Source organism: Xyrauchen texanus, chromosome 4, assembly GCF_025860055.1.
Source record: "Xyrauchen texanus isolate HMW12.3.18 chromosome 4, RBS_HiC_50CHRs, whole genome shotgun sequence".
Lineage (NCBI taxonomy): Eukaryota > Metazoa > Chordata > Actinopteri > Cypriniformes > Catostomidae > Xyrauchen > Xyrauchen texanus.
The window spans coordinates 5,426,760-5,440,225 of NC_068279.1; positions in this window are offsets into that span (position 1 = coordinate 5,426,760).

A 13,466-nucleotide genomic window follows, 5' to 3' on the forward strand; every position below is an offset into this window, starting at 1 on the left:
TATTTAGTGTGGAGGGCAAAAAAAAAAAAAAAAATCTAAATTAAGAGGGGTTTTTAATTAATCTAATTTGGTGTTTAAAACCAATTTACAAAACCTTTGCTAGAGAAACTTTTGACTTTGACTTTTGACTCTGAAAATATATATACATTGGCGGCCAACATTTGTTAATAATGTACAGATTTAGCTGTTTTGGAAAGAAATTGGTACTTTAATTCACCAATTGGCATTCAAATGATCACAAAATATAGTCAGGACATTAGTAATGTAAAAAACAGCACCATCACTATTTGAAAAAAGTCAATTTTGATTCAATCTAGACAGCAGCATCACTCCAACACCTTATCCTTGAGTAACCATCCTAAATTGCTAATTTGGTTCTAGAAAATCACTACTATTATATCAAACACCATTAAAAGCCATTTGGTTCATTAAATGAAGCTTAACTTTGTCTTTGTGTTTGATTTTGAGTTGCCACATATGCAATAGACTGGCATGTCTTAAGGTCAATATTACGTCAAAAATAAAAAAAATAAAAAAACAGTCTTCAAAGACAAAGCACAACTGGCTCTAACATGAACAGAAAGAGATGTGGAAGACCAGATGTACAACTAAACAAGAGGATAAATACATCAGAGTCTCTAGTTTGAGAAATAGATGCCTCACATGTCCTCCGCTGACAGCTTCATTGAATTCTACCCGCTCAACACCAGTTTCATGTACAACAGTAAAGAGAAGACTCAGGGGTGCAGGACTTATGGGATGAACTGCAAATAAAAAGCAACTTTTGAAACAAAAAAACAAAAAGAGGTTCGAGTAGGCAAGGAAACACAGACATTGGACAACAGATAATTGGAAAAGAGTGTTATGGATCGTAACCCCATTGAGCTTTTGTGGGATCAGCTAGACTGTAAAGTGTGTGAGAAGTGCCCGACAAGACAGCCACATCTATGGGAAGTGCTACAGGAAGTGTGGGGTGAAATGTCACCTGAGTATTTGGACAAACTGACAGCTAGAATGCCAAGGATCTGCAAAGCTGACATTGCTGCACATGGAGGATTTTTTGATGAGAACTCTTTGAAGTAGTTTGAAGCTAGCTGTGTCCTAAATGATGCACAATATACGATGCACTTTGCTATCTAGTGTATGAAAGTGAAGAACTGTCCCAAATAGAACACTGAAGCATTCTCTGTTTTTCAGCTGAGGGAAGTTATTTTTTACTTGACTTTCACAATGCACACGCTATGTTGCTTATAGCTTTAGCATTTTAGCCAACCTCAATTCAACACTTTTATCTAAAACAACGTTCATGTTCACACAGTGTGGGGTGATGGAAAAGCTTTTTGTCTTTATGTAAGTTCTGTAAAAGCATTAATCCTCAAACGTATAAAATTTTCAGGCCACGTTTTTTCAAGCCAACATCAAAGTTTGTCTCGGCAAAATTTGGTTATTTCTGCAATACAGTTTAGTGCCACTAGTGGTGTACAAACTATACACTAGACCTTTAAGAACAAGATAAGACAGAATTACCTGGACAAAAACAATCACACTGAAGAGAATTAGGAATGGTTTTGCTCGGCTACGTTCTTTCTTTGGCTTGAACATCAATGTATCATTGGGGAAAAGCACCCGAGTATTCCATTGTTTGGACTCTTAGGGTGCAAAGCCCAATCAGAGGTGACATTATCTGAGCTTGTGCTGTGGCCTAATCTGACAGAATTAGAGTCTAGCTCTTCTTTTAGTTTTTTCAGGTATTCGGATCATGGCTTTCAGCTGTGGTGAGAGGAGAGAAGTTCTTTTACCACCTTCCTCTTCTCTCTCTTTTTCTACCTGAGCATCCATTGAAACCCCTTCACAATCTGTATCTGCCATTTGCCTGGAACACTGTGGAGAGATGAAAGAGGGAAATGTATAATATAAACTAACTTTACATTTTTGTAATTATTTACTCGCCCTCTTGTCATTCCAAACCTGTATGCTATGGGGGTTTTTTCCCAGTGGAACCGAAAATTAGAATAAAAAAAAATAAAAATATTTCTTTCTTTTCTTGCAGCTCTTCAAAAATGATGCAAAAAGCTCCAAAGAGCACCATAAAAGCAGTGCTCTATATTCCAAGTCTTGTGAAACTATATGATAACTTTATATAAGGAACATCCCAAATGTTAAGTCCTTAGCCCGAGTTGCACGTCTAGATAAAAAATTAAATAAATGCACACGAATCATGGACTACTTTATGGTGCTTTTCAGGTGTTTCCTTTTTGGAGCTTGACAAGCATGGTAACTTTGAAAAAGAAAGCACTATGTAAAAATAGTGGATATGGAAATATGGAAACAGAATACAACAGGGGCCTGTGCTCTGCATGGACGAGATTGATATCAGCTGCAACAATATCAATGTGCTATTAAAAGAGCCGTACGTGACAGTTATGAGGAACAGAAGAATCAAAAATTAAATGAGGATGTTGATGGTCTGCTACCTTCAGAATTGCATGAGATGTTTATCAACTTGATTCCACCGCATAAAGTGCTGGTTCTTCTCCTTGTGATGGTGGTGATAATGATCGCCACACATGCACACCAATATCCTGTCCACCTTTTGGCTACCTGTTCACTCTCTCCTCTCAGTCACTCCATCATTAGTTCCACTGCCACATCATGTCTCTCTCTCTCTCTCTCTCTCTCTGTTTTATATTTTAGAATTTGTATTAGAATTTTTGTTGTGTTTCCTTTACAATACAATTGGTTATAGGCCTACTTCTAGTTTAAAAATAAAGTGTAAATGTCCATTAATAAATGTTATTGTTGGTAATGCACAATTGGACATCAGTGTAACTAGGAGAAATAAATTGGAAAAGAAACCAACTGGTTAGCACCAGATTTTTTTTTAAATATAGTGAAATCACAAATTGTTATTGACTTTAACTCCTATAAATTGATGAGTGCAATTTATACTTTTGTAATTGAGTGGTGCTGTGATAATGTTCAGTACTTTATGGTGAACTAGGTGTTGAGGTAAATGTATTTACATTTTTAAATGGAATGTTTGTGTAATTGAGATATGAGGGAAATAAAAAGGTTTGTTAAAATTTGAACTCTCTCTCTCTCTGTCTCTCTCTCTCTCTCTCTCTCTCTCTCTCGCTTCCACATTAACAATTTAGGTTTAACTTTTCTTATTGCCATTTTAGCTAAAACTTTAACTCTATTATTTTGTTGCCTTGCAAGTACTGGTACTGTATATTTCCTTCAGAAAATGCAAATTTATTTGTAAAATTGCAGTGGCATATTCTCTTGCTCACCTTTAGATGGCAAAAAGTTCAAACTGCAGTGTGCACAATTCCTATAGAAAACCACATGTGTTTTTTAAAACTAGCTTGGAATAATATAAATGATCTTATCATTAATATTTAAAATTTGTTTTAGTTTTGAAAGTCTCTTTAGGGCAGGGGTGCCCAATACGTCGATCGAGATCTACCAGTCGATCGCAAAGGCAATGCTGGTAGATCGCACAAAATGTAAATATATTTCGTTAAATTTTAATACGAATAAATATAATGTTTTTCCATATTTTAGTTTCTGTCTGACTTGCACCAGGCGAGTTTTTGTTTATTCAGTTGTCATGACAACTAGGTTCGCGCCTTCCAAGGGCTTCTGAGAACAGAGCGCGAAATTGCGATGCTAGCAGTTTTTGAGGTTAGCTACCAGCAGCTAATGCCCGGATTATACAAAACTGTCTGATTCAATTCAGTGCAAGTCATCAGAATAAGGTAAATGCCCTGGCTATTTTTTTATATTGTGCTGTAGGTGTTTTGGGTTTAGTGTTAAAACAGAATGATATCAACATTGAACATGATTATATATTTTTTTAATTAATTAGAAGATGAATTCCATGTAGGCATAAATGCAGTAGTCCCAACAAGCATTTATTTTTTTTAAACAAAACTGTTTTTTTAGTTGGTAGATCGTAGTTGAGTTGGTCATTTAAAAGTAGATCATCACGTAAAAAAGTGTGTGCACCCCTGCTTTAGGGTATGAAATGCATGTCACTGCTCTACAATGTGAATGCACTTTTTGTTCAATATAGTATATTTTTGACATGTAAAGATGCAGCCAAAACATGAAAATACTCTCCTTATTTGCCTGCCCTCCAGTAGTGTAGTCTAGCACATATGCAAGCAGTGTTTGAAATGAACACATGGCAACCTGCCAAATGCTGGCTGTGGCAGGTAACTCTGTCATTCTTACTAGCCACTATAGCGTGTAAAGTTTTTTCAGGGTTTTACCTGCATTGACAAGGAAATCTATTCAACTTAATCTCGCGTTCAGTGCTTTACAAGCTCTGAATATGCCTCTCATAGCTTACAACTATGCGGGGCAAACAAAGCGTGCTTTCACGTGAACAGAATTACACAGTTTTAACATGTTTACATACAAAACGTCGTCTGTCAGTTAACTGGTAACAAATCAAAATATTAGAGTGCTATCAATCTAAATTAATTTAACGTTTTTACTAAAGATCAAACTTGCCACTAATCAAGAATGCTTGCACAACATTAATGTGAATTTGAAAATAAATTACAATGTTTTTACACATTTCCGTACCTTTTGTACATCGCTTGAAATTTCTGCGGCTTAATTTACGGCACTATGACACCGTATAATGCTATAAAACACGCCGTTTTGTATGTAAACACGTTAAAACCATGTGTAATTCTGACACTTTTGGCTTGCCATAAAGTGACAGCGCACACCAGCACGTTCCAAAAATAAGATCCTCAGAGCTCTGGAACAGCATAGAGAAAAACTTGCATGATTCAGTCACGCTTCAATCGATATTGCTGTATATATATATATATATATATATATATATATGTATATAATACAGTTAGTTCCGGCTCTCGAATCTGATTGGACGAGAGATGTTTCATGAGCACTGATGGTCTCACACCATCAGCACTTGGATGCTTCACTGTGTGAATGTGTGTCTCTTACACATGTCAAGAGCACTGTCTTTTTATTTTACATTACATATGTTAGCCAGCAGGTGGTGGCAAAAGATCATTTTTGTGTGTACTATGAGCAGTTGGTGACATGAAGTGAATCCGCGTCAGTCAGTGTTTACATACAACCGTGCTCCGTGATCGCTTGCATTACTACTACACGACTACAGCTAGGAAATAGTTTTAAATGAACAACTTCAGCATTAAGGCTCATCACAGCTGAGAGACACAACAGACTGATTAATTACAGAACTCAAGGCGTTTACCTCTTACTGGAGTTTCCACATTGGAGAGGAACTACTGTTTAAAATGGCGGAGGACTAGTTTCTATAGTGAATGACTGTTGTGCACCGGCTTCTGCGAAATAGGGAGAAATACCCCCACTTGGATGGCTATTTTTCCACTGAGAAAGCTGACCTTCAGAAAGCTGACAGCATCTCTGTTTGGGTGCGGCATCAGGTGATCACTCCGTCTTTCTCTCTCTCTCTCTCTCTCTCTCTTTCACACACACACACACACACACACACACACACACACACACACACACACACACACACACACACACACACACACACACACACACACACACACACACACACACACACATCCATCACACACAATATGCCCATTTAAATGTTGCTTCTGTGTCACCTTGGCAGTGTAAAGATGGCTAATGTCTTCTACAAAGTCTCATTTGAAGCCATTGCACTCGTGATTTGTGTAAAGGTGAATAAGTTGTTGTAGCGCCTCTAGTGTTCATTTCAGCAGGAAAATGTGACGAAATATAGAATTTGTCACGTAAAATTCAGTTTGCTAAAATTCAGTTTTAATAACATTCATTCTATGATATGATATGAACCATTTTTGTTTTTGTAATGCCATCTTGAAAATCAACTTATCATGTGACAGTGGCCTTATATTTAGTTGGGTTTAACACCACTGACTGAAAAAGTATGCCAGCCCAAAAAAATTAAAAAAATACAAATCAGATAGATGTGCCACCACAATTTAGTATAACCCATCTATACTCAATTAGCATATCAATGTTGTTTATTAATTCTAAATAACATTTATATAACTGTGTGTGTTGAACAGAAAGCAGTTTTATTTTGTATTGTTTGCGACCAATTCACAAATTTTTCATTTAGTGTAATTCTGCTGAAAGAACAAATTTCATGACAAAATACTAAACAGTTTTCCAAGCATCCAGACAAAGACAGATGATACATTATACAGTGAAAGGTCACGTCTCTTGAAAAATTGCTATCTGCAGTCTTCAACAGGCAGTGGCTATTGGTCAATAGGGACAGACACACCCCCTTTTATGATAAGCAGCTTTAATTGCTAATAATATATACATTATTGTATCTTATGTCATATGGCCAAAGCATTATCTAATTTAACCTGGTAACACGCTGTGTTTATATTTGTTTTTGAGAGAAATCGAATGCAAAAGTGATTATCTACATGCAGGTATCTGAGATTATATCAGATCTGATATGTTTTCTGTTGAAAAAGACTGATGTACAGTAGACTAATTAATGTTGAAGTGTCCGATAACATTTTCACAGAACTGGCTTTTAAATGATTGCTTTATTTCTATTAAGTTTTAAAATAAAAAAATCACTAGACTAATACAATAAAAATATAACATACCATAAAATAAATATTTTAACAGCAGCAGTTATCAATAATTTTAGTCAGTATTTTTGAAGAAAGAGACCATGTATTTATATGAACAACGACAACAATATTAAAAATGATCATAATACTTATTCTTCTTCTTATTAAATGGTATTGATTATATTTTTAATATTTAACAGTAATAATGATTATTATTGTTGTTGCTTCAAACATTTTTTCCAATAAAATGCTCTCTAGAACGAGAATGTACCTCCCCTTACCACCCCCTGCCCTAACTTCCCGTTACTATCATTACCTCCATTCCCTGATGGAGGGAACGAGACTTTGTGTCAATGTTGTGACACTAGGGGTCACTCTCGAGAGCCAGAGACACCTTCAAATATTTGAGAAAGGGCCAATGAGAATTGCCGAGTAGAATTTGCATGCCACTCCCCCCGACATACGGGTATAAAATGGAGGCTGGAATGCGGATTCATTCAGGTTTTTGCACTGAGGAGCCGAGACAAGGTCCTGGCCATTACAGCAGTGTAGTTCAGCCTGTGGCAAGAGGTTACGACAGTAACCGACGTTGTGTAGATGTAATGACACTAAGGGTCCCTATACGAAATGCCAGAACAGCTGAACTGTTACGTGAACTGCCGATGCAGGTGTAGGCAAGCTACTGTAAGCGTAAGAACAGATGCACTCAGACTGCACGTTGCCTCCACAGATGCCCCAAAACGTCATGTAATTCCCAACAACCTGGGTGCTCCTGGACCATGAGTGTGGACATCGTCTGCCTGAGTGTGCTCACTGTGAGGTCGGTCGCCGAGCGCAGCACACCGAGATCAGAACTACCCTCGTGCAGCTCTTTCAAGGTCTTGGCCTGGTGAAACTATAAGAGGGCCATGGCATGCAGGGCAGAGGCGGCCTGACTGGCAGCGCTTTAGGCTTAGTCGCCAGAGACAACGTCGTCCTACAGGCTCGGGAAGGGAGTGCCGGGCGATTCCGCCAGGTGGTGGCACTCAGCGGGTACAGGTGTGACACGATCGCCTTATCCACCTGGGGTATCGTGGCATAACCCTCGGCCGCCCCACCGTCGAGGTTAGTGAGAGCGGACGAGCCGAAGGATCGAGTTCGGGCAGTGAAAGTTGCCCTCCATGATCGGGTCAGCTCGTCATGAACCTCCGGGAAGAAGGGGACTGGAGGGGGGCGTGGCCGCGAGTGGCAAGCCGAACCCAAATACCAGTCGTCATCATCAAGCAGCGGCCTGGGCAAGCATTGCGGTCAGCTCCACGTCGGCCTCAGACTGGGCTGCCACACCTGAAGGCGGCAGCCCGGTCGAGTCCTCGCCGTCTGACATCACCAAGGAGCTCTCTGATGCAACGATCGACATCTCATCCAGCTCACGTGTTCTGAAAGAGACATTAGGCTGGCACTGAGGCGAGCTACCTGTCTCATCCCAGAACTGGACGGGCGCAAACGAGCGAACTGGAGAGTGGGCGGTCCGTGGGGTTTAACCCGGTGTAACCGTACCCACTTAAGTCCCCAAATCGCTTTCAGCATCAACCGGGGTGGCCTTGTACCATAGGTAGAAGGACCAGCGCAGGGAGAGCTGAAGTGGCTTTCCCTCGAAAGAAGGAAAGCCGTGACTGCAACGTTGCCATGGTCATGTTCTCGCAATGAGTCAGGGGGATTGGCATGCAAATTCTCATTGGCCTTTTCTCAAAGATCTGAAGGTGTCTCGGCCTCTCGAGAGCGACCCCTAGTGTCACTACATCGACACAACGTCGAGTGAGTGACAGAAGGTGAACTGTGCTTGTCCCCCCCCCCCCCATCCTGAATACATGGTTACATCCTTGGGTCTATCTATATTTGTGTTTGCTAGAGAGTGTGTATTGCTATTTGATCTGACAGTGACAACCTTACATTGCATCAGAATGGACGGGGCCAGGTTACTCATCCACTTGAAAGAGAGGCATGAGGAGTACACACACAATGTGAAAGTGCTGGTAAGTCTGCTTCTTGTTTGTGTGCGGTGAGTGAAGTTGCCGTTGACCTCACAGAGGCATTTGAGTGGTGCTTTCATGTGACAGTAGTGGATAAACTTATGCTAGGGTGGGAGGATGCTTGTTTGTATTGGATGGCCTTTGTACCTTTGTTTAGTAGAATGCAAGAGTCCACTTACATTTTTAGATGCTTTGGTTACCCATACAGAAATCTGATATATGGCAATATACGTAAAACTTATGTAACACTAATATATGTTATAATATTCAGTTACATAATGAATATATAATATTAGGAACATTTATAATATGTATGTTTATATATGGTTTTCACTGAAATAATGAAAGACATTTCAAAATACAACAAAATTGGCAGTTTTAATATGTAACATAAATATTCCCAAATATTATATAATATAATATGTACATACTGTATATGCCAAAATAAAAATTAAAAATAACAATAAATGTAGAACCCCAATTCTGGAAAAGTTGGGACAGTATGAAAAATGCTAATAAAAACAAAATGGAGTGATTTGTAAATTATATTCACCCTTTGCTAAATGGAAAACACTATATATATATATATTCTAACTGAAAAGCTTTCAAGCTACATGCACCCAAACTATGATAGACAGACTAGCAAAATGCACTAGAAACGACATGCTAGCAATAACTAGCATCATGCTAACAACACTTAGCTAAGTGCTAAAACATGCATGCATTGCCAAGCTAATTGATAAATCTATCTATCTATCTATCTATCTATCTATCTATCTATCTATCTATCTATCTATCTATCTATCTATCTATCTATCTATCTATCTATCTATCTGTCTGTCTGTCTGTCTGTCTGTCTGTCTGTCTGTCTGTCTGTCTGTCTGTCTATCTATCTATCTATCTATCTATCTATCTATCTATCTATCTATCTATCTGTCTGTCTGTCTGTCTGTCTATCTATCTATCTACAAATAATCCAGCGCTTTGAGCACAATGTTCCCCAAAGACAAATTGGCAGGATTTGGGAACATTTCACCTTCTACAATGCACAATATAGTTAAAAGATTTAAAGAATCTGGTCAAATATTGGTGCATAAAGGGCAAGAAGAAAATCACTTCTGCATGTGCGTCAGCTCTGATCCCTCAGACATTAAATAGTCTTAAAAGTTATCATTTATCTTTACTTTAATAAAACCTTTGTAAGTCAACACAATTTGCCACTGCATCCACAGATGCAAGTTAAGACTTTACTCACTGTTCTAATTTCCATCTAAGATGAGACCGAGCCAGGAGAAGTTGGCAGAACCTCTGGACAGTGTTGCTGTAAGGCTTCTGCTTTGTATCGTGTTCTCTGGGCCAAAGAGGAAAAAAACCATCCAAGCTGTTATCAGTGTCAGGTCCAAAACACATGTCTGTATGGGCCAGTGGTGTGTCAGTGCACATGGCATGGGTAACTCGCACATCTGTGAGAGCACTATTAATGCAGACAGATATGTAAACATTTTGGAGCAACATATTCTGCCATCCAGCACCGTCTTTTCCAGGGATGACCTGGCTTTTTCAGCAGGACAACTTCAAACCACTTACTGGCTGAATAGGCAGAGAGTGTGGGTGGTAGATTGGCCTGCCTGCAGTCCTGACCATCTCCAATTGAGAATGTGTGGTGCATTATGAAGTGCACAATATGGCAACGATGATGACCCAGTACAATTGTGCAGCTAAAGAACAACATAAAGGATGAATGGTGGAAAATTCCACTTTTTAAACTTAAACATACTTGTGTCCTCAGCACCTAAATGCTTAACAAGTGTGTTATTAGAAGAAATGGTGATGTTTCACAGTGGTAAACACTCGACTGTCCCAACTTTTTTGGTGTGTGTTGCAATCATCTGATTTGAAATTACTGTGCATAAAAAAAAGAGAAAACAATGAAATTCAAAAGGTAAAACATAATTTAATGTTTAGTTGTAGTGCTTTCAATATTGCAAAGGTTGAATATAATTTCAGTAAAAGTATTTTTCACATTCATTTCTTTATAGACATTTCTAAAACATTCTTCAATAACAAGTACTAAGCCATAAATCAAACCATCCATCTCTGAGATTAAGCATTAGAAAAACTAATATAAAACAAAAAAACATATGAAAATAAATAAATAAAAACAAAAACGTATACAGTAAGTATTTTAAAAGTACTTATATTCTATAGTGAATGAATGAACTGATCTAATGAAGCATTACAAATGATGAAATAACACAACCAGAATTGATGATACAGTAATACAATATAAAACTGTTGACTTATGTTAAATAATTTTAAAAGTATAAAATTATTCATTTAAAATGTATTTCAAAATATTCAGACATATAAGCAGTTTGAGAGTGTAGGGGGACCTATTTGATTATGTAATTCACAAAACCTCTTGCGAGTGGGTGGTCACTGCTGAGTAATTTTTCCATGATCTCCGTTTCCATGGTAACAGCAACATCCTTGATTGGTGGAACTCTCTTCAGGATTATGTAGTGTAGTCCTATGGTGGGGATTTTGTTGTCAAACATGCTAAACAAAAAGATGTTAGCTTAAAAATGAAGAAATTACATGGAATTATATTATATACTTAATATCAGATCTCTATATTTATCTATATTCGTTACTATTAAAATACATTTCTCAAAGGAGAAAATTAATAGTATTTTTTACTTCCAATTCCATACTTTTGTGCTCTTTTGCCACAATAAAAATCTAATCAAAAGTGTTTTCAAAAGAATAATAAATGGGGGAAAAAGACGGCTGTGGTAGACATACTTTAATAGCAATAAACACTTTATGTACAGTGTGTCAAAGACACAATAATTCTCTTTCTCTCACACACAGACACAAACGCATACACACACTCAACTCGCAAAATGAATATGACCTGAACAAAAACAAAGCAAGGGAACATTCAAGAATGTTGCCAGTTCCCATGAAGGACACACATAACCAGCCCGCACTAGGTGGCTTAACTAGACAGACATTCATAACAAAAGCGCACACACACACACACACACACACACACACACACACACACACACACACACACACACACACACACACACATCTACATTCTTTCGTCAGAGCCTCTTTCTGCACTAGAAACATATTTAAAGCAAAGCCACAAATGTGTACAGAAGTGATGATCACAACAACTAGCAGAACACAAATAGTAACACAAATATACACATTACTGCTGTCATATGGTCTTGTCTTTGTGTTGGTTTAAAGCCTTGACCCCACCCTGGCGGCCTTATCTTTTGACGTATCATAGTACGCAAGAATACAAAGGTAAAGATGTGTCACATGACAATGTATTATGACATCACAGCTCACTTAGAACCCCAACATTTCTCAATTAATCAAACAATCAATCAATCGATCAATGAAGTATTTCCCTAGTGTGACGGAAGAATATAAAAAAACATATTTCAAATCAGCAGTTGACAAAAAGGTATCATAAATTGTGCTGTTTTACCTCAGATCACTATAAAAGACGCTATTTTCCTGGCTTGTCTGGCTAATGCATGTGAGCCTTACAGGCACTTTTACCTGTAAGGCGGGTCTTCAGTTCCTACATTTGCCATTTTGGGTGTTATAATATAGTGCAACTTTGCCCACCCACTTTTTCAGCTTTCTGGGTTCCGGTTGTATTTTTTCCCATAAATGTTTTCATAGGCATTTAATAAAATCTCATGATGTAATGATGAATGTAATGATGTAATGAATAAAAAATGATTGGACTATATATAACTGTTGGTTTTAGGTTGTTGATTATAAGTATAGAAACAATATCCCTTACAATCTAGAGTCCACAATTTATCATTTTTGCATGCAACAGAACTTGGATTCGTCACAGATGTTTGCCAGACGTTGGCAGCTCTTCACTAGTAGTGGTGAACCTGCATCAAACCTTTGGCCACATTGGACAATTTGCTGTAAGTTTGCCACAAAGCTCATTTGAATGTGAAAATGATCAATGAATGTACCATGATGAACAACCTCAGAGCGCACAGTAGGTCTGTCTATTTAGGTTATCGTTGAAAATCATTAAATGGTATTTATACTTCCTGATCACCTCCAGATTAGAGCCAGATTTTATGTACTCTAGGAATGTGGTATTTGTAGACTTGAGTTTTGTGTAGGTGCCTTGAATAATTTCAAAATACAGTAAAAGCCCAAATCTTTGTTGTCACAGTTCATGCCAACGTGGTTCCAATGAAAACTTAAAAAAAAAAAAAAGCCCATTACAAACTTTACTTCCCTCATATCTTTTTCACCACATCCTATAAGCTTAGGTCACTCTTATTACACAGCAACAAAATTTCCCAATTTCTGAGATTTCTAGTGTCAGGCTGCACTCATCAAAATTTTCTCTGATGGGTGTGTGTGTGTGTGTGTGTGTGGTTTTGTGATCCATACAAGGCCTGAGGGTGAACGAGGGCACGCGGAAGCAGCACGAGCTCTTGTACTTTTCCATTGCGTAATCAGCACATCATTGAAGCTTGGAAATGTTTGCTCGACGTTTGTTAAATTAAGTGAACTCTTACGTGATTACGTCATCTGGTGGACGTGTGTAGTAGTGCATTTGATAACGCTATCTCGTAATCTAATTCAAAATGCAAGAGTGTGATTTTGAGAGATGATGTGATACTGGTATCAGAAACAAAGGTTACATTTAAAACATCAAAAGGAGATAAACAATCAACATATAGCACAGCAGTTTTCTTAACGTAAAGGAATAGTTCACTCGAAAACTAAAAATTCTCTCATCATTTACTCACCCTCATGCCATCCCAGATGTGAT